At 51.0% G+C, this 19511-nt stretch overlaps 1 protein-coding gene across 1 annotated transcript in view; it reads left to right on the top strand.

The window, feature by feature from the left end:
- The first annotated feature begins 2518 nt into the window (after positions 1-2518).
- RAP1GAP (RAP1 GTPase activating protein) overlaps positions 2519-19511 on the top strand; it is a 112800-nt gene continuing 95807 nt past the window's right edge. The window contains exons 1-2 of the mRNA XM_066606267.1: positions 2519-2557; positions 10354-10389. The gene's annotated coding sequence lies outside the window, so the exon portion shown is untranslated. The remainder of the gene's footprint in view (positions 2558-10353; positions 10390-19511) is intronic.

Genomic DNA, 19511 nt, shown 5'->3' with positions numbered 1-19511 from the left:
TCCATACATCCACCCCTCTATCCATCCATCCGTCTCTCCATCCACCCCTCTATCCATCCATCCGTCTCTCCATCCATCCCTCTATCCATCCATCCATCCTCTTGTTCGTCCTTCCATCCATCTCTCTATCCATCCATCCTCTTGTCCGTCCTTCCATCCATCCCTTTATCCATCTCTCCATACATCCATCCCTCTCTCCATCCATCCTCTTGTCCATCCTTCCATCCATTCCTTTATCCATCTCTCCATACATCCATCCATCCCTCTCTCCATCCATCCGTCTCTCCATCCATCCGTCTCTCCATCCATCCGTCTCTCCATCCATCCGTCTCTCCATCCATCCGTCTCTCCATCCATCCGTCTCTCCATCCATCCGTCTCTCCATCCATCCCTCTCTCCATCCATCCTCTTGTCCGTCCTTGCATCCATCCCTCTATCCATCCCTCTATCCATCCATCCTTTTGTCCATCCGTCCATCCATCCTTTTGTCCATCCGTCCATCCATCCCTCTATCCATCCATCCTTTTGTCCATCCTTCCATCCATCCATCCATCCATCCATCCATCCCTCTATCCCTCTATCCATCTCTCCATACATCCGTCTCTCCATCCATCCCTCTATTCATCCATCCTCTTGTTCGTCCTTCCGTCCATCCCTCTATTCATCCATCCTTTTGTCCATCCTTCCATCCATCCATCCCTCTATCCGTCTCTCCATCCATCCATCTCTCCATCCATCCTTTTGTCCATCATTCCCTCTATCCATCTCTCCATACATCCTTTTGTCCATCCTTCCATCCATCCCTCTATTCATCTATCCTTTTGTCCTACACCAGTCAGTGTAATAATTCCATTTTCTCGCTGTCTGAATCTTCGGCGCTCCATCAGCCTCTCTGCAACGCTTACAGAGACTTTGTGTTTCACTTCTCACCATTTTCAAGATCTCTGCTTGCTATTAATGAATGGGAACCTTCCTCTTTGCACGCATATCCTGAAAACCCCCTCAGATCTGGACTTGCCAAGGCAAAATCTCTCTCCTCTGCTGCTTTGTTACAATGTATCAGGAGACATGTATGGGCCCGCAGTCCGGGGTATTAACCTCACAGAGGTTGGTCTACACTGGATACAACTGTAACAACCCCTCAGCTGTGAGAAGTAGAAGGTCAGGATGGGTTTTCAGCCTGTGGAGAGTGTTTCCATTCACTGACAGATGAGCTCTGTCTGTGGTGCTGAACCTACAATCTGTCATTACAGTGATTTACCAGCAGAGGCCGCCACACATCACAGACATCCATGCACGTTTTATGAAATTTGACCGTTTCACGGTTTTCTTTGGGTGGGGATGATGTAGACAATGTTACAACCCTCAAAGCCGCTGACACTAGGGGCGCCCAACCCATAGAAGTTAGATGAGAGTAGCCCCTTACTCCAGGTGCCCCGTCTAGCTGGGACAATACAGCAGCTTTCAATAGGTGGCGCTGCAGAGGCATCGTTCCATCTCCCTCATTTGCATATTACCCAGAGGAGCATGCATGACCTTATAAGTCTCCTCTCTCACCTTCTAGGTGCTCTCTCTAAGGAGAAGAGATAGCGTTCCTGAATACAGCAGCTCTCACTGCTCCGAGTGGCACATGCATCTACACTGTCATTTAGAGTGACAGTTCCTCTCTTTCTGCTCTGCCTCTGTAGGTGTCAGTCTTAACTGCAATTCTGGCATTCTATTCGTGAACCACATAGCGCAGAGCAGTGCATTGTGGGAGGACGCAGTGACTTTAAATGAGATGATATATAACAACCCTGTGAAAACCACCAGTAACAATGCCGCGTCTGTGATACGGCGGGTGTCTGTAAGCTCCTCCCCCAGCGCTGCCTTCTGTAGAAGGATAGTGGGATTGTGGATGTGTCTGGAGTGAGAGGCGCTTGTGATCTGACAATGGGGTCATTCAGTTGCCCGTCTCCCCCTCAGTGCTGCAATCGGCCCCCAAAGTCAGAGACACAGAGCGACTGTAGTGACACGGAATTCCCAAACTGCGCTCACACTGCCCCTCTGTGCCGTTATTCCTGCGCGGTCACATGATCAGCTGATACACATTATTATACCCTCAGGATGAGAAAGGGTTAATGGTGCTTGGTAAATGCACTACAACACCCAGCATGTACTAAAGGCGAGACGCAGGAAACCCATCACCCGCTTCAGGCGACAAACATGTCTGATATAAATATGCGATGTAGGCGAATACAAGCTATTGCTCTCTGTTGTCATCCTAAGCATCACCTGATGTATGAATAAAATGCTAGAGCTATAGTAAAGACTGACACCAGGTGAAGAGGGGGGGGGGATATAGCTGCAAATTGTCATGTGAGGCAGCAGAGACCCCAAAGAGGCGCACTGCCCACCCTTCCTCCCCCCCACTACAAGACACTCCGGAAGGAGACGGGGAGGTCCCAGCTGTCAGCGATGAGCACAGAGCTGCCACAAACCTCAGTCACTGGACAGCCGCCCTGACCGCCACCATGAACTACAGGAAGAGGAGCTTCACGTTTGGGGGTTACACGGGGTAAGTGCGGCGGAGACCCCCAACCACAAGAAAGAGATCTGAGGTCTGCAGAACATTGCGCTGCTTCCTGACAGATACATAGTGATATCCTGCAGATTATTACACCACTGAGCTCTCTAGAGATCTGCAGAACATCGCTCTGTCCCCTCCACCTCCTGACAGATACATAGTGATATCCTGCAGATTATTACACCGCTGGCCTCTCTAGAGATCTGCAGAACATCACCCTGTCCTCTTTACCTTCTAATAGATACATAGTGATATATCCTGCAGATTATTACACCACTGACCTCTCTAGAGATCTGCAGCACATCGCTCTGTCCCCTCTACTTTCTGACAGATACATAGTGATATATCCTGCAGATTATTACACCACTGACCTCTCTAGAGATCTGCAGCACATTGCTCTGTCCCCTCCACCTCCTGACAGATACATAGTGATACCTTGCAGATTATTACATCACTGACCTCTCTAGAGATCTGCAGAGCATCGCTTTGTCCCCTTTACCTCCTGACAGATACATAGTGATATATCCTGCAGATTATTACACCTCTGACCTCTCTAGAGATCTGCAGCACATTGCTCTGTCCCCTCTACTTTCTGACAGATACATAGTGATATACCCTGCAGATTATTACACCGCTGAGCTCTCTAAAGGTCTGCAGCACATCGCTTCTCTCTGTTAACCCCGTGTTGGGCAGGAAGCAGAGTTTACACACTACCGGTTATTACTTAACCCAGAACTTGTGTAAAAGCCCAGAGAGGGAACCGCGAGACGCCAGGCTGCAGACCTGCTGATTTCCCATGATCCTCTGCGTGTCACCGCAGACCACCTGAGTGCTGATGTTACCCCACTTTTTTTCTGTTGCACTCTGTTTTCTGGCAGTTTTGGGGAACATCTTGCAGATTATCACATTTTGTTTCTTTTCCACTCCTATGACAAATGCAGATAATTAACCCCTTGGTTAATAATGCGACTGCTGGGACTACTAGTCCGAGGCGACAGAAAGATGGCACAATGTTACCAGGATCATCCAGCAGGGGTTAGTTCAGTAACTGCCTGGCATCTCCTGGACTGCCTCACTCTGCCGTTCCAGTTGCCACTGGTGCCCTCACCCTGCTGTGCCAGGCTCCTAATTACGATGCATTACTGCAGATTCCCCATTCAGGGCTGTAGGAAAGCTGGGGAAACCATAACTAACATGTTAATATCTTTGCGGTTGCGCTCTGCCCGCCGCTGCGTTCATCGTATCCATTTACCCAGCAGCGAGGGGGGTGAATATATTCATTGTCCAGATTACAGGGATTAGCAGCGAGCCGAGCGTCTTATAAGCGAGCGGGGTCCTCCATGGATGTGGCATCTAATGATGAGCGTGGCAGCAGACTGGGCTTAACTCTCCTCATATCAGGGCAGTGCTTAGGAAAGTAGGGCAGGAGCGGTGTGGGCACCACAGGGCATTTATTCCTTCAGCTCCCTGACATCATTCCACCACTGTCAGTCCTGTGCCCCGGGCGCCTCCAGCTGCTTTATGCTGTGCCATTAAAATCCTGGCCCTATCCAGTGCGGAGACATGCTGGGGTGGCGGATCTGGAGAGACGTGAGTCTGGGGTGAGCGGGTGGGACAGGCGGGGGCGCAGATCAGGTCTGTGGTGGGTAAATGAAGACCCAGTGCTGAAAAGTTCTGCAACTTTCTAACAAACTTCTTATTTAATTTTGTCACCATTTTCGAGATTTCTGCTTGCTGTCAGTGAATGGGATGAAAACCTGACCGAATGCTTCCCGTGGTTGAGGGTTTGTTACGGTCCTGTGTGAGGTACACCCATCAGCTTCTCTCCTGTTACACTTGTATCCAGTGTCTCTCCTGTGCTGACTCGTTACAGTGTATCAGTCCAGAGAAAGTGGTAGAACTTTTCCTCCCCTGATGAAGCCTCATTTACATGGGACTGCCTGACCTCCAGTCGTACAGCTCACAATCCATAAGCGGCGACTTTCATCATAACCGACGGACACGTGTTCTCTGTTCTCATCACATGCTCGATGGTCGCTCCGTTGTGGATTCACAAGTCTCTTCACTTCTCTGATTCGTCTGCCTCATAATCATCGGTGCCCTGATGACCATGGCCGGCCTTAGCTGCATGCAACCTGTCGCACAGGGCGCCGGCCACCAGCCTGTACAGGGGGCACCAGGCGGATGTAGGCTAAGAGCAATTACCCTCTTAGGTCATCAGCGCCCCCACAACATAAGCAATGGTTCTGCTACTGTATTTATATTGTGAGCTTGGTCCTGGTGCTGTAGTTATGTTATGAACTTGGTTCTGGTGCTGTAGTTATGTTATGAACTTGGTTCTGGTGTTGTAGTTATGTTATGAACTTGGTTCTGGTGCTGTAGTTATGGACTGAGCTTGGTTCTGCTGCTGTATGTATGTTATTAGCTTGGTTCTGGGGCTGTACTTATACACGGCACTTGATTCTCGTGTTGTATTTATGCACTCACCTTGGTTTTGGTGCTTTATTTATGTAAGAGCCTCGTGTCGTGCAGAGTGCTAAGGCAGCAGAAAAGCAGTCCTAAGCTCTCACTCACGACCTGGAGGTTGTGGGTTCAGGTAGCCGGCTCAAGGTTAACTCAGCCTTCCATCCTTCCGAGGTCGGTAAAATGAGCACCCAGCTTGGTGGGGGGTGAGAAGGCAATGGCAAACCACCCCGCAAAAACAGTCTGCCAAGAAAACGTCACGATGTAACGCACCCCCCAGGAGTCCGTTATCAGTGCTCGCACCAGGGGACTTTACCTTTTCTTATGCACTCAGCTGGGTTCTGGTGCCGTATTTATGTTATGAGTTTGGTTTTGGTGCTTTATTTATGTATGCAGCTTGGTTCTGGTGCCGTATTTATGTTATGAGTTTGGTTCTGGTGCTTTATTTAGGTGCACCCTGGTATAATATTTGCTCACGGAGCTGTTCTGCTGTGGATATGCTGCGATCTTGCTGCTTTCTACACGAGTACAACGTGGACAGACTGCTTATCAGTGTAATATATATCATTTTTCTGCTTTGACCAAGGAGGTGCAAATTAAACCTTCCCCACAGGATGCCATCTGACCTGAGTCAGCGCTGCTAGTGCCCCTATTCCATCCCCTGCTTGTATCCCCGCTCAGTATTGAGGCTGCCCGTGCCTCGTGCCTCATTATTAAGCTTCTTGGGCTGGAATTTTTGTTCTTAGTCATCCTCTTAATATTCCTGATGTGCGGCCAGTGAACCGCGAGGATAAAGGCGGCCTGTTGGGCTTGTCAATAGTTGGACTAATTTGGGAGAAGCCCCCTTAAACCAGGTTCCTCGCTGAATGACCCTCAGCCTCCAACGCTGACTGTGAGATGGGCCAGAGACTGCTAGTTATGGTGCATAATCCTGCACCCCCTGGCAGTGCCAGGCAGTTGTGATGGAGTCCCGTCCTGCCTGACCCCTCTGAATGTTACATTAGGTAGGTTTCCAGGGAGCCCCCGGATGACATATACAATGAGCCCCAGGTCACGAGCGACGCTTATCTCCGCAGTGAGACTGCGCAGGAGGAGCCAACAAACTGGTCTCATTTTGCCTTAATCCTCCGAGGCTGATTGTATTACTGGAGTATTCAGCCTTGATGCGGTTACCTCAGTGATCGCTCATTAGAATGTCACTAATCCACCTGCGCACTCAACACCCGTGTGCCCACCGCTGAGAACAGCCAGCGCCCGTATACCGGGCAGAGTATTAACCCCCTAGATACTGATCTGCTCCTGATGACTCTGTGGTCACCATAACGAGCAATATAGCCACCGCTGGGGACAACCTTGTAAGGGGGGCATGTGTAAAGGGGTGGTGGCGAGATAATCCTATGGCCGACAGTTATCTAATGTGTGTCCAGCTGTAATGTATGAGTGTTGGCGAGTGGTTTGTAGATGGTACCAGTGGGCATATTCAGCAGTGCCACCAACAGCAAGGGCCCTGCGGTGTGGTGCTGCCATAGGGGGGGCTAGGAGGTGCTGCTGCTCAGACTGCATGTATGGCCAAGAGACCTGCTCCCAAAGCTGTGGTATTGGAGCCTTATATCCATCATGGGCAAGAGAGGGACTTCTATTCCGAGGACTGCAGCAGGGAGACTTTACGCCACAAAGTTGGAAGAAAGCTTCACGGACTGCGTTATTGAGGGCCGCTGCACACGGACGGATTTGGATTGTGGAATCCGCAATCGTCACCTGCGTGGACGATCCATGGCGTTCCTCATCCATTAGCAAAAATAGAACATTCGCATGTGTGCTCGCACAAGCGGGCAGCGATTGCAATTTCCGCTCATGGAAAAAAAAAAATCGCTGCACTTTCTATTTTTGCCCAGATTCCGCACAGACACAGAAGTCAATGGAAGCCGTCCGACCCGCAGCCCTTCCTGCAAAATACTTTACTTTGCAGTCTTTTATGCATAACTGGGGGGAAAACAAGAGAGGAAGGGCTGTCTCGTACGAAAGGGGTTCTAAGGAAAGTGGAAGTCGTTCTGCGGCGGCAGCATTCTCCCTATCTCTGCCCACCGTTGTTTCCTGCTTTCGACATCAGCCGCAGCTGCTGCAGCACCGTCACCGACCAGTGACTCCTTATCGCCCTCCATCCTTGCGGAGCACAAATGGACGCAGTAATTCTGGGATATATTCCCTCCATTGCCCCGGTGAATCAGGATCCAAACTGGGTGTCCCGTGCTGCGTTGGAGGAAGCTTTGTAGAGCCTTCCATGTCCTCCGCGGTTGGGAAGGTAGGCAGCCTAGTGATCTGTGGGTCCTCCCCCGAGGAGCCGGCTCCACAGTAGCCACAGCGCAGCCTCCAGGTTGTATCAGTGGGATCCATCTTGCTCTCTGCCTGGTCAAAAATGCTCTGGGCCCAGGAGTCTGCAGCCGCAGTTAGCTCCTCCAACTTTGGGCACCAGCAAGTCCATTTCGTAGAGGTAGTCCCCCCCCCCCTACTTTGCGCCAAGCCAGGGCATTGTCTTTTTGGCGCCAAGCAGCTTTGGCGGGAGCAGAGGAGAGCATTAACATGAAATGGGCGCCATCTTGCGTGATCCATTGGAATTTAAGCGGCAGTCCATTAGACTTGTTTTGGCGAAACAGATTAGATCCTGTGCCAAGTGACACCAGGAAAAGGCACTGCTGCAACACCCCAGAGGGGTGACCCTGGGCACTTGACTAGCGTGAAGAGCTGGGAGGGTCAAGTGTTGGCTTGTCATGGCAGCACTTACCAGGCTCTGATCCCGGAGGGATGACAGGAAGCAAAGGGATGACAGAGCAAGATTGCAGAACACCTTCGACACCCCTAAGATAGGGAATGCCTATACATGGGATGAGGGGGGTAGTAGTTATCACTCGTGACGCCACCGTTCCCACACACCGGCAGAGAAAAGAACACAGAGACTTGTGTATAGTACCTCGGGTCCCCAGGACCGGTTAGGGCCAGGTATAACTTTACTTCAGGAATAAACTTCACCACAACAGATATTTAAGGCAATGCAGGTACAATTCACTTTAAATGAACACAGGTTAGAGCTCAGAGGTAGGGAGGATACACAGGATGAACACGGCGGTCCTACAGTCCACGTTATCTGTGCGGTACCGCTCCTGGACTGGGAGCACTCCAGAGGAGGAAGGGGGGTGGGGGTCGCTGTACAGACTCTCAGGTAGACAATTATTTGCAGAAAGAGTTAAACAATAACACCCCGCAGGGCAGGCGCATGGGTGTAACTCAGTGGTGTACCTCTGCATGGTGATCTGAACTCTGGACGGCCGCACAGGAAAAGTTTGTGGTGTGAACTGGTACCAGTACGGTGGGTTCCTCTATATAGAATTATTGAGGGATGCTCTCCCAATCACGGCGGGATATCTCTCCTCTTCTTCCATCTTCACCTACATGGAAGCTGAAGGTGCTTCCATGTGGCTCTGTGTTAGCACTCTCTCCACTCCTGAAGATGTAACTCCTTTCCCGCTCTCATACACTCCTATTTTATACCCTCACTCACACCTCATGACCTGACAGACTGACACATTTATATGCATGCAATGATTTTATTAGAGTTAACCTCTGAAGCGCCGCAGCTGTGCAACACACTGGATATGACAAGACAAGCTTTGCACAGTGCATCTACATAGGGCAGACATGTATGACATTTATGGAGGGGACCAGGATGGTGTTCTAGGCCACTACACATGCATCTGAGGTACCTACAGCATCTGGAATCAGGCTCTATGTATTGCTTCTAAGAAAGCCCCATTACATTTGCTGCAGTCGGCGGGATTAGAGAACCAAATGCCATTGAGAAGCTCCCAGAGAGCTTGGCAGCAGATGCCATAGCTGAAACCTTCTAGATCGCCTGCAGGAGGTCTTGGATTCCATGCAAGAAGCAGGTGATGAGCTGACACAATGGTGGATTTAAGCCGGTTTCACACGGGGGATAAAATTGCGCGATTTTATTGTCTTCCTTCACACGTGGGATGAAAAAACTATCGTGCCATGTGCTATCTTGCTTTTCTTTCTCGCCCATGTTTACCTATGGCGCCTCCAAAATATTGCATCGCAAAGCACGAACTTGCGATGTTCATGCGATGGGATATGTTTTTAACTTGAGCAACTCTTATTGCCTTTTGCGCGAGACAATTGCGATATTGCCGCGATTTTCTCGCCAAGCGATATCGCACTCGTCTGCGTGAAACTAGCCTCAACAACCAGATAACTCATTGACTCGGTCAGCCAGAAACGTGAGTGCAGTGCCCCATATAACTGTGGGAAGGGCATAGGGGGGGGGTCTTACCAACCCTACTGATGCGACTTTCGTTTAATGTCACTGTGACCATTGTCTACCCTTGGTGTTACTTAGATGCCTTCAGTTGGTTCATGAGATGCTGCAAGCGGTTGTAAAGCTGCACATCAGCACTTGTTACTGACCTCCAGTCTTTGGCTTTGGCATGGACCCAGCCAAGAACCTGATGTTGGCACAGTGGGCAGCGCTGCAGTACTAAGCACCATAGGAGATGCAAGGTGGAAGTAGTATAAGGGAGCTATCAGGAGACAGGAGAGCTGTGCGTGAGGCCAATGGGCCCTTCCACCAATACTGTGGCCCCATCCAGCTTCTGCACACAAACCGCTGCCCCGTGATAACATTGCACTATTTGGTGGTGGCGCAGGGGCTTATTATATGTACTCTCAGCCCTTTTATCTTGGCTCTTGCTCAGGGCATCCCATACTGTAATGGAGGTAAATAAGACGCCAGTCACATTAGTTGCCGGGATACTCATCTGATTATGGAGCATCTGATAATAGACGGGCGGCAGGAAAATAGCATCCTCAGTTCATCACGCTCAGCGGTGTGACCCCTGGGGATGACCTCTATGGGATCTGATGACCTTGTGATCGCACTGGATATAGATCTCTACTGTGGGATGTTTGGCTCTAAAACTGTAAGCTCATGTCCTGCACCCCATTGCAGAGTTGGTGACCCTAAATTGCTGATGCAACCCCAGAGAACCATTGTATCAGCCAATGAAAAAGCCTCTCACTGTGATTGGCCAAAATCTCTCCTCCCTTTGCAGCCCCTCCCCTGAGGATCTTCCAGGATGAGATTAACTGCCCCAGGATGGTTTAGGGTCGTTGTGTTATTGGTTTGATGCCTTATAAGCAGGATGGGGCATGTGCTGCTTATGTGCCCCAAGTAATGAAGAATGGGGGTGCACTATATATGAGGCTCAGTGTTTGTTACCCCGAACTGATCCCTTTTTTCTTTTCCTTCACAGGCTGGATCAGTCAACTGTCTCCCACAGACGCCTTCGGTGAGTCACTTAATTGCTGCCATCATTATAACAGTCGTGATTTATATTGTTATGCTGAAAAGCGGTAACGTTACATAACAACGTAAAGACGGTTATAATCTCCAGGCAAAGCTTATGTTATATCTAGATAATGATGGGAATGTTACATGGTGAGAGGAGCCGTTTTGTATTACTGTATCACACATAAGAGACTTAGGTATTGCAGCTCAGCAAGCAGTATCACACACAATAGGCTTAGATACGTCAGTTCAGGTGCAAATTAGATTAGATACACATCTCAAATATATATATGGATACAACTGGAGTATTAGACATGATGTAACAGCAGAATTATGACTGCAGCTCCATCTGATTTCTCCTATATATTGATGATCGGGAGTGTTATAATGTACGGCACCTAAACTTTGATAAAACTTCTGACATGTCATAAGTTTTGATTGATGGTGGTCCTGCTGCAGAGACCCCCAGCAATGGCTAAAACAACAATCTCCATTTCTGATTGGTTTGGCTCAGCTGAGTGCTTCTGCCCCTTTGTTTTAGCAATCACTAGGGGTCTCAGCACCCGGACCTCCAATTATCAAAACTTCCCATGTGTTACTATGACATGTCAAAAGTTTTCTGAAAGTTTAGGCGCACTTTAAGGGGCGCTCACACCCCGATAAATGATGATTCTGGAGGTGGGAGAGCGGCATCCTGCCAGCGGCTGCTTCTCCCCATTGAAGTCAGTGGGGAAGTGACCATGTGTGGCGTTTATGGGAGATATAAGAAGAGGTGAGCGCTGCATTATGTAGTCTGATGATGATGGTGCCTGCTATGGTAGAGTCAGGTGACTGATGGCGTAGCATTGGTCACTCAGTGGCCTGTATGTGTAGACTTCACCAACAGCGCTGTATACAATATATCACATGGGGCAGCAGCTCCTCCTCAGGGTATATAACTAAGAAGGCTCCCTGCACCACCTAGTGGCCTGCAGTGGTACTGCATGGGAGGTTCTCATATGGTACATTATACTGTATTGTATACTATTATGTTACATCATACTAAGATGCGTTATGTTACCTGCATCACTCTTGGCCTTTACTATGGTTTAATCTGTGGGGTTACATAGGACTGCAGGTCCAATCTATTGCATTATCTGTTCTCAGAGCGTTATCACTGTGTTATCTGTGGTGTTACATAGGACTGCAGGTCACATCTACTACATTATCTGTCCTAAGATATCACTGTGTTATATGTGGTGTTACATAGGACTGCAGGTCACATCTACTACATTATCTGTCCTCAAATATCACTGTTATCTGTGGTGTTACATAGGGCTACAGGTCACATCTACTACATTATCTGTCCTCAGATATCACTGTTTTATCTGTGGGGTTACATAGGACTGCAGGTCACATCTACTACATTATCTGTCCTCAGTTATCCCTGTGTTAGCTGTGGTGTTAGATAGGACTGCAGGTCACATCCACTACATTATCTGTCCTCAGATATCACTGTGTTATCTGTGGTGTTACATAGGACTGCAGGTCACATCTACTACATTATCTGTCCTCAGATATCACTGTTTTATCTGTGGGGTTACATAGGACTGCAGGTCACATCTACTACATTATCTGTCCTCAGTTATCCCTGTGTTATCTGTAGTGTTACATAGGACTGCAGGTCACATCTACTACATTATCTGTCCTCAGATATCCCTGTGTTATCTGTGGTGTTACATAGGACTGCAGGTCACATCTACTACATTATCTGTCCTCAGTTATCCCTGTGTTATCTGTGGTGTTACATAGGACTGCAGGTCACATCCACTACATTATCTGTCCTCAGATTCCCGGTGTTATCTGTGGTGTTACATAGAACTGCAGGTCATATCTACTACATTAAGCATACTGAGGGTTGTATGACACATTTAGCTCTGCTACATCTGTGCATCTACATTGTACTATACATGAAGTGACCACTAGGTGGTGCACAGGGACCAGTGACTGGGCTGCATAGTCAGCAGAATCAGATCTGGAGCTCTGGGTGTCAGAAATGGGTCAGGATGCTGATCATTGCTGCACATCATGAGGGGACGGTTATACTGTAGCACTGGTCCACGGATGATCGGGGGAAAACGACAAAATCATCTAATGAGGTTACCTGGTGTAGTGCAGCATAATGCAGCTTGCCTGGTAGAGTACAGGGTTGCACAGTGTAGTGAGTTTTCATATGCCACGCGGCATAGTGCCCAAGTGCCTGATGCCGTGGGGTATAGTGCCCTGGTGCCTGATGCCGTGGGGTATAGTGCCCAAGTGCCTGATGCCGTGGGGTATAGTGCCCTGGTGCCTGATGCCTTGGGGTATAGTGCCCTGGTGCCTGATGCCTTGGGGTATAGTGCACTGGTGCCTGATGCCGTGGGGTATAGTGCCCTGGTGCCTGATGCCTTGGGGTATAGTGCCCTGGTGCCTGATGCCGTGGGGTATAGTGCACTGGTGCCTGATGCCGTGGGGTATAGTGCCCTGGTGCCTGATGCCTTGGGGTATAGTGCCCTGGTGCCTGATGCCTTGGGGTACAGTGCCCTGGTGCCTGATGCCTTGGGGTATAGTGCCCAAGTGCCTGATGCCTTGGGGTACAGTGCCCTGGTGCCTGATGCCTTGGGGTATAGTGCCCTGGTGCCTGATGCCTTGGGGTACAGTGCCCTGGTGCCTGATGCCATGGGGTATAGTGCCCTGATGCCGTGGGGTATAGTGCCCTGGTGCCTGATGCCGTGGGGTATAGTGCCCTGGTGCCTGATGCCGTGGGGTATAGTGCCCTGGTGCCTGATGCCGTGGGGTATAGTGCCCTGATGCCGTGTGCGCCGCCTTGGGCGTTGAGGTATTGTTTGTAGCATAGGAGATTTGATGGCAGAAAAATACATAGTCTTAACCCCTTAGTGGCCACATAACTAAGGTGACCAGACGTCCTGATTTAGGTGGGACAATCCCGTTTTGGGACCCTCTGTCCTGCTTTCCCAAGGGTCCCAAGTTGGATAGGGTTTTCAGCTTCTAGTCATCATAAAGGTGATTACCAGCCGGGGTTCCGAGGCGTCCGGGCGTACACACTACCACTCACAGCAGCGCCAAGCAGAGGAGCAGAGGCGCTTTGAAGACAAGGAGGAGGTAAGTATATCGGTTTGGGGGGGCTCTATTACAACTGGGGCTGTTATAGGGGGTCACTCTTACTACTGGGGTGACTGCACGTGGCAGCGTACCTCCAGCTGACTTAGGGTATGTTTATACATGGTGGAATGTCCATAGTGGAAACTTCTGTTGCAGGTTCTGCATCCAAAAAACAGTCAAAATCTGCAGCATTGGTGCGGATTTTGACTGGAAATCAACCGAGTATCTGCAGCTGATTTCATACTTTGTGGCGCTCCCCCTCACCTCTTCTTTAGGCTTCCCTCTGTCAACGCTCCCCGCCTTCCGGTTCCCAGCGGCCTGGTCAGGTGCAGCGCTGCTGGTCAGGTGATGCTGGTCAGGTGAGGCTACTGCAGGCCACTGGGAACCGGAAACCAGGGAGCGCTGACAGCAGGAAGCCTACAGAGGAGGCAAGGGGAGCCCCACATAGTATGAAATCCACTGCGAACATGCGGCTTATTTCCAGTTAAATTCAGCACCAATTTTACGGATTTTGACTGTTTTTGGTGCGGAAAAAGTAAAAAAATCCTCCAGTTCCCATTTTTTGCATGAAAAAAATAAACATAATGGTACTGCCACATCCAAACTATTAAAATATTGCATTACTTATCCCGCACAGCGATCGCTGTAGGATAATTACCAGAATTGCGCCTTTCTTGGGCACCCTGTCTCCTAAAAAAATCAATTAATTAATTAATAAATATACAAATGGTACCAATAAAAACCACGGCTCACGCAGCGAAATCCACGCCCCCCCCCCCCCCCCCCCCAGCACCAGTGACGGAACAATGAAAAGTTACCGCGGTCAGAATACAGCGACAGAAAGGGATTTCAATGTAGTAAAATATGAATAACTATATACATTTGATGCAGCAGTGATGGTACCGACCCGCGGAATACGACTCACCAATCAAAAATGAAACCCCAAACAGTCTGGCAGAATTTGTTTTCATTATTTCACACATCTTAAACCTCTTTCAGTCCGTGACGCGGGGCAAAATACAAGCCCTCCCGCAATAAACCACAAGCCCTCATACAGCTACCTCAGGGGGAAGATACGAAAGTTATGGCTCCTAAAATGCAGCGATTAAAAAAACAGGGGAAAAAAGTTATTAAAGGGTTAAAGATTACGGACACCTGTGGAGGGTGTGTTATTCCCAACAATTAATGTATTTTTGCTGTAGGATTTTATTTAACATTTCTGCACTGTTTGGCTTCTGCATACAACAATCTCCAGTCCCCCTGTCTCTCCTCTAACTGTCTGATGGCTCGGTCTCCAGGCCCCCTGTCTCTCCTCTAACTGTCTGATGGCTCGGTCTCCAGGCCCCCTGTCTCTCCTCTAACTGTCTGATGGCTCGGTCTCCAGGCCCCCTGTCTCTCCTCTAACTGTCTGATGGCTCGGTCTCCAGGCCCCCTGTCTCTCCTCTAACTGTCTGATGGCTCGGTCTCCAGGCCCCCTGTCTCTCCTCTAACTGTCTGATGGCTCGGTCTCCAGGCCCCCTGTCTCTCCTCTAACTGTCTGATGGCTCGGTCTCCAGGCCCCCTGTCTCTCCTCTAACTGTCTGATGGCTCGGTCTCCAGGCCCCCTGTCTCTCCTCTAACTGTCTGATGGCTCGGTCTCCAGGCCCCCTGTCTCTCCTCTAACTGTCTGATGGCTCGGTCTCCAGGCCCCCTGTCTCTCCTCTAACTGTCTGATGGCTCGGTCTCCAGGCCCCCTGTCTCTCCTCTAACTGTCTGATGGCTCGATCTCCAGGCCCCCTGTCTCTCCTCTAACTGTCTGATGGCTCGGTCTCCAGGCCCCCTGTCTCTCCTCTAACTGTCTGATGGCTCGGTCTCCAGGCCCCCTGTCTCTCCTCTAACTGTCTGATGGCTCGGTCTCCAGGCCCCCTGTCTCTCCTCTAACTGTCTGATGGCTCGGTCTCCAGGCCCCCTGTCTCTCCTCTAACTGTCTGATGGCTCGGTCTCCAGGCCCCCTGTCTCTCCTCTAACTGTCTGATGGCTCGGTCTCCAGGCCCCCTGTCTCTCCTCTAACTGTCTGATGGCTCGGTCTCCAGGCCCCCTGTCTCTCCTCTAACTGTCTGATGGCTCGGTCTCCAGGCCCCCTGTCTCTCCTCTAACTGTCTGATGGCTCGGTCTCCAGGCCCCCTGTCTCTCCTCTAACTGTCTGATGGCTCGGTCTCCAGGCCCCCTGTCTCTCCTCTAACTGTCTGATGGCTCGGTCTCCAGGCCCCCTGTCTCTCCTCTAACTGTCTGATGGCTCGGTCTCCAGGCCCCCTGTCTCTCCTCTAACTGTCTGATGGCTCGGTCTCCAGGCCCCCTGTCTCTCCTCTAACTGTCTGATGGCTCGGTCTCCAGGCCCCCTGTCTCTCCTCTAACTGTCTGATGGCTCGATCTCCAGGCCCCCTGTCTCTCCTCTAACTGTCTGATGGCTCGGTCTCCAGGCCCCCTGTCTCTCCTCTAACTGTCTGATGGCTCGGTCTCCAGGCCCCCTGTCTCTCCTCTAACTGTCTGATGGCTCGGTCTCCAGGCCCCCTGTCTCTCCTCTAACTGTCTGATGGCTCGGTCTCCAGGCCCCCTGTCTCTCCTCTAACTGTCTGATGGCTCGGTCTCCAGGCCCCCTGTCTCTCCTCTAACTGTCTGATGGCTCGGTCTCCAGGCCCCCTGTCTCTCCTCTAACTGTCTGATGGCTCGGTCTCCAGGCCCCCTGTCTCTCCTCTAACTGTCTGATGGCTCGGTCTCCAGGCCCCCTGTCTCTCCTCTAACTGTCTGATGGCTCGGTCTCCAGGCCCCCTGTCTCTCCTCTAACTGTCTGATGGCTCGGTCTCCAGGCCCCCTGTCTCTCCTCTAACTGTCTGATGGCTCGGTCTCCAGGCCCCCTGTCTCTCCTCTAACTGTCTGATGGCTCGGTCTCCAGGCCCCCTGTCTCTCCTCTAACTGTCTGATGGCTCGGTCTCCAGGCCCCCTGTCTCTCCTCTAACTGTCTGATGGCTCGGTCTCCAGGCCCCCTGTCTCTCCTCTAACTGTCTGATGGCTCGGTCTCCAGGCCCCCTGTCTCTCCTCTAACTGTCTGATGGCTCGGTCTCCAGGCCCCCTGTCTCTCCTCTAACTGTCTGATGGCTCGGTCTCCAGGCCCCCTGTCTCTCCTCTAACTGTCTGATGGCTCGGTCTCCAGGCCCCCTGTCTCTCCTCTAACTGTCTGATGGCTCGGTCTCCAGGCCCCCTGTCTCTCCTCTAACTGTCTGATGGCTCGGTCTCCAGGCCCCCTGTCTCTCCTCTGTCTGAGGTCTCCAGCTCCTCTCATCTGACTGCTTGATGGTTTGATTTCCAGCCCCGCTCTCTCTTGTGACTTATGGCTTGGTTTCCAGCTCATTTTCCTCCTCTATCTGATGGCTCAGCTTCAAGCCCCTCTACTCTGACTGTTTGATTGCTCAGTCTGCAGCTCCCCTTCCTCTTTTTTCTGATGGCTTGGTCCCCAGCCCCTCTCCACTAACTGTCTAATCGCTGGTTTTCCAGTCCCCCTCTCATCTGTCTGATGATTTGTTCTCCAGCTTCTCTCCTCTGACTGTCTGAGGGCTCAGTCTCCAGCCCCTCTGTCCTCTGACTCTGATGGTTCAGTCTCCAGCTCCTCTCTCTTGCGACTGTCCCATGGCTCAGTCTCCAGCCCCTCTGTCCTCTGACTCTGGTGGCTCAGTCTCCAGCCCCTCTCTCCTCTGACTCTGGTGGCATGGTCTCCAGCCCCTCTCTCCTCCGACTCTCTGATGGCTCAGCCTCCAGCTCCTCTTCTCTGACTCTCTGGTGGCTCGGTCTCCAGACCCTCTCTCCTTTGACTCTCTGGTGGCTCGGTCTCCAGACCCTCTCTCCTCTGACTCTCTGGTGGCTCGGTCTCCAGACCCTCTCTCCTCTGACTCTCTGGTGGCTCGGTCTCCAGACCCTCTTCTCTGACTTTCTGGTGGCTCGGTGTCCAGCCCCTCTCTCCTCTGTCTGATGGCTCAGTCTCCAGCCCCTCTCTCCTCTGTCTGATGGCTCAGTCTCCAGCCCCTCTCTCCTCTGTCTGATGGCTCAGTCTCCAGACCCTTTTCTCTGACTCTCTGGTGGCTCAGTCTCCAGCCCCTCTCTCCTCTGTCTGATGGCTCGGTCTCCAGACCCTTTTCTCTGACTCTCTGGTGGCTCAGTCTCCAGCCCCTCTCTCCTCTGTCTGATGGCTCGGTCTCCAGACCCTTTTCTCTGACTCTTTGGTGGCTTGGTCTCCAGCCCCTCTCTCCTCTGTCTGATGGCTTGGTCTGCCAATATCATCATGTCAGTGTCAGTGAGGAGGTTAAACATAGGAAGGAGGCGATGCTATCTGCTGTCAAGTGGGCGGTCTCTACTACTCTGTAAGAGAAAACGGGAAGGCGATGGAGTAGAGAAATTTGGAAAATTTGCGATTATCACTGAGGCCGTGGCTACAGAGCTCTATACCTGGCGCTTTAACCCTTTCCAGTCCACTGTCTGACGTCTAAAGACATTAGGATTTAAGGCTGTACAGCTCCGATTTTGGAAGGCGTCCGTCGGGGTTCTCTTACTGTATATTGCCAGCCTCTCGGCTGTCGGAGCCTATCCAACACGTTACTTCATGCAGTACTGGCTTTAGCCAGCAGATAGCGCTGTTGTATAACAGCAGAAAAAGAGTATGCCCCCTAGGAAAACCAGGATAGTAATTGGATTGGAAAGGGTTAACCACACTTTGAGCCATAATCACATCCAGTGATATTACAGCTCCGACAGTAACATTCCCAACTTAGTGCGGAGGCCAAGCGCCGGACGCCATTCCTATGATGCGCGCTGTGATGCGGTGTTCTCGGCCGGACTGTGGATAGGATATTTTAGTGCGTTGGTTTTAGCGGTCCGTTACATGTCTCCATACTGATATCTTTTCCTCCTCGTCCTTCTCTCAGCCTGTCTCCAGAGCTGACATCCGCCACTCCTCGGAGTAGTTTGGTCTTTGCTCCTCTTATTGTCACACCACTGCTTTATAATGGGGTGTAATAATCCTTTCTTCCCTACAAGCCTCCTAATACAGGACAATATCATGTTGGCTTTTGGTGCAGCTGATTGGCACTGAGCACTAGATTTTATCGACAATTACACCCAAATCCTCCTCCATGGTGATCCCTTCAGGGTACATGCTGAACGGCCCTTTAATAGCGACCCCGGACGTCTCCCGATTGGCGCTTCCCTGTATGGAAATTATCAGCATAAAATCACGTGACACGTTTTCCGTGGATCATTTTCAGTTGAATCCACATAGGGGGGGGGGGGGGGGGGGGGTGGAATTCGCGATCAGAGTCGGCGTAGAGGATCCGCGGCAAAACACGGACATTGAAAGCCATGAATTTTCGCTTTTTTCTTCACACTAATGGATATGAATTGCGTATTTGTGAGTGGAAGAAAACTCGCAGCATGCTCTATTTTGCTGTGGACTCCGCGCGAACGGCCTCCATTGAAATCAATTGAGGTCGTCTGCGCCGCAGCCCATGCACAAATAACATTGCGTATGCGCTGCAGGTATCGCTCAGCGACAGCAATACAGGAAACCAGGTACGCAGGGTGACCCGGGTGCGCTCACAGCTGGGATCTGCTGCGGCAGCCGACCCGTTTGTGTGAGCCCTGCCTTAGATGGGAAAATGGGACTTCCAACGAGGTCTGGTCATCGGAGCTAGACTAGCCGGGCCTCAATGCCAACCGCGGGGGTGGTGGTGGGTGGGGGTTCGAGGAAAACAATGGCGTGATCGAGGAAAACATCCAGCGAAAGGGGATCCTGTGGACGGAAACAACTCATCGCTGAAAGGGGTCGGAGGTGGATGTCAGGAATCGGTCAGAAAAAGAGGCTGCACAGTCAGGAGCAGCCGAGTACAATGTTGGGGCTTTAACTAACATGTCCGAATGCACAACTTGCCGTTCCTCCACACGGATGGGCTATAGCAG

Source organism: Eleutherodactylus coqui, chromosome 6 (genome assembly GCF_035609145.1).
Source record: "Eleutherodactylus coqui strain aEleCoq1 chromosome 6, aEleCoq1.hap1, whole genome shotgun sequence".
Classification (NCBI taxonomy): domain Eukaryota; kingdom Metazoa; phylum Chordata; class Amphibia; order Anura; family Eleutherodactylidae; genus Eleutherodactylus; species Eleutherodactylus coqui.
Note: the sequence above shows the minus strand (reverse complement) of the source record. Positions and strands in the feature narration are given on the sequence as shown.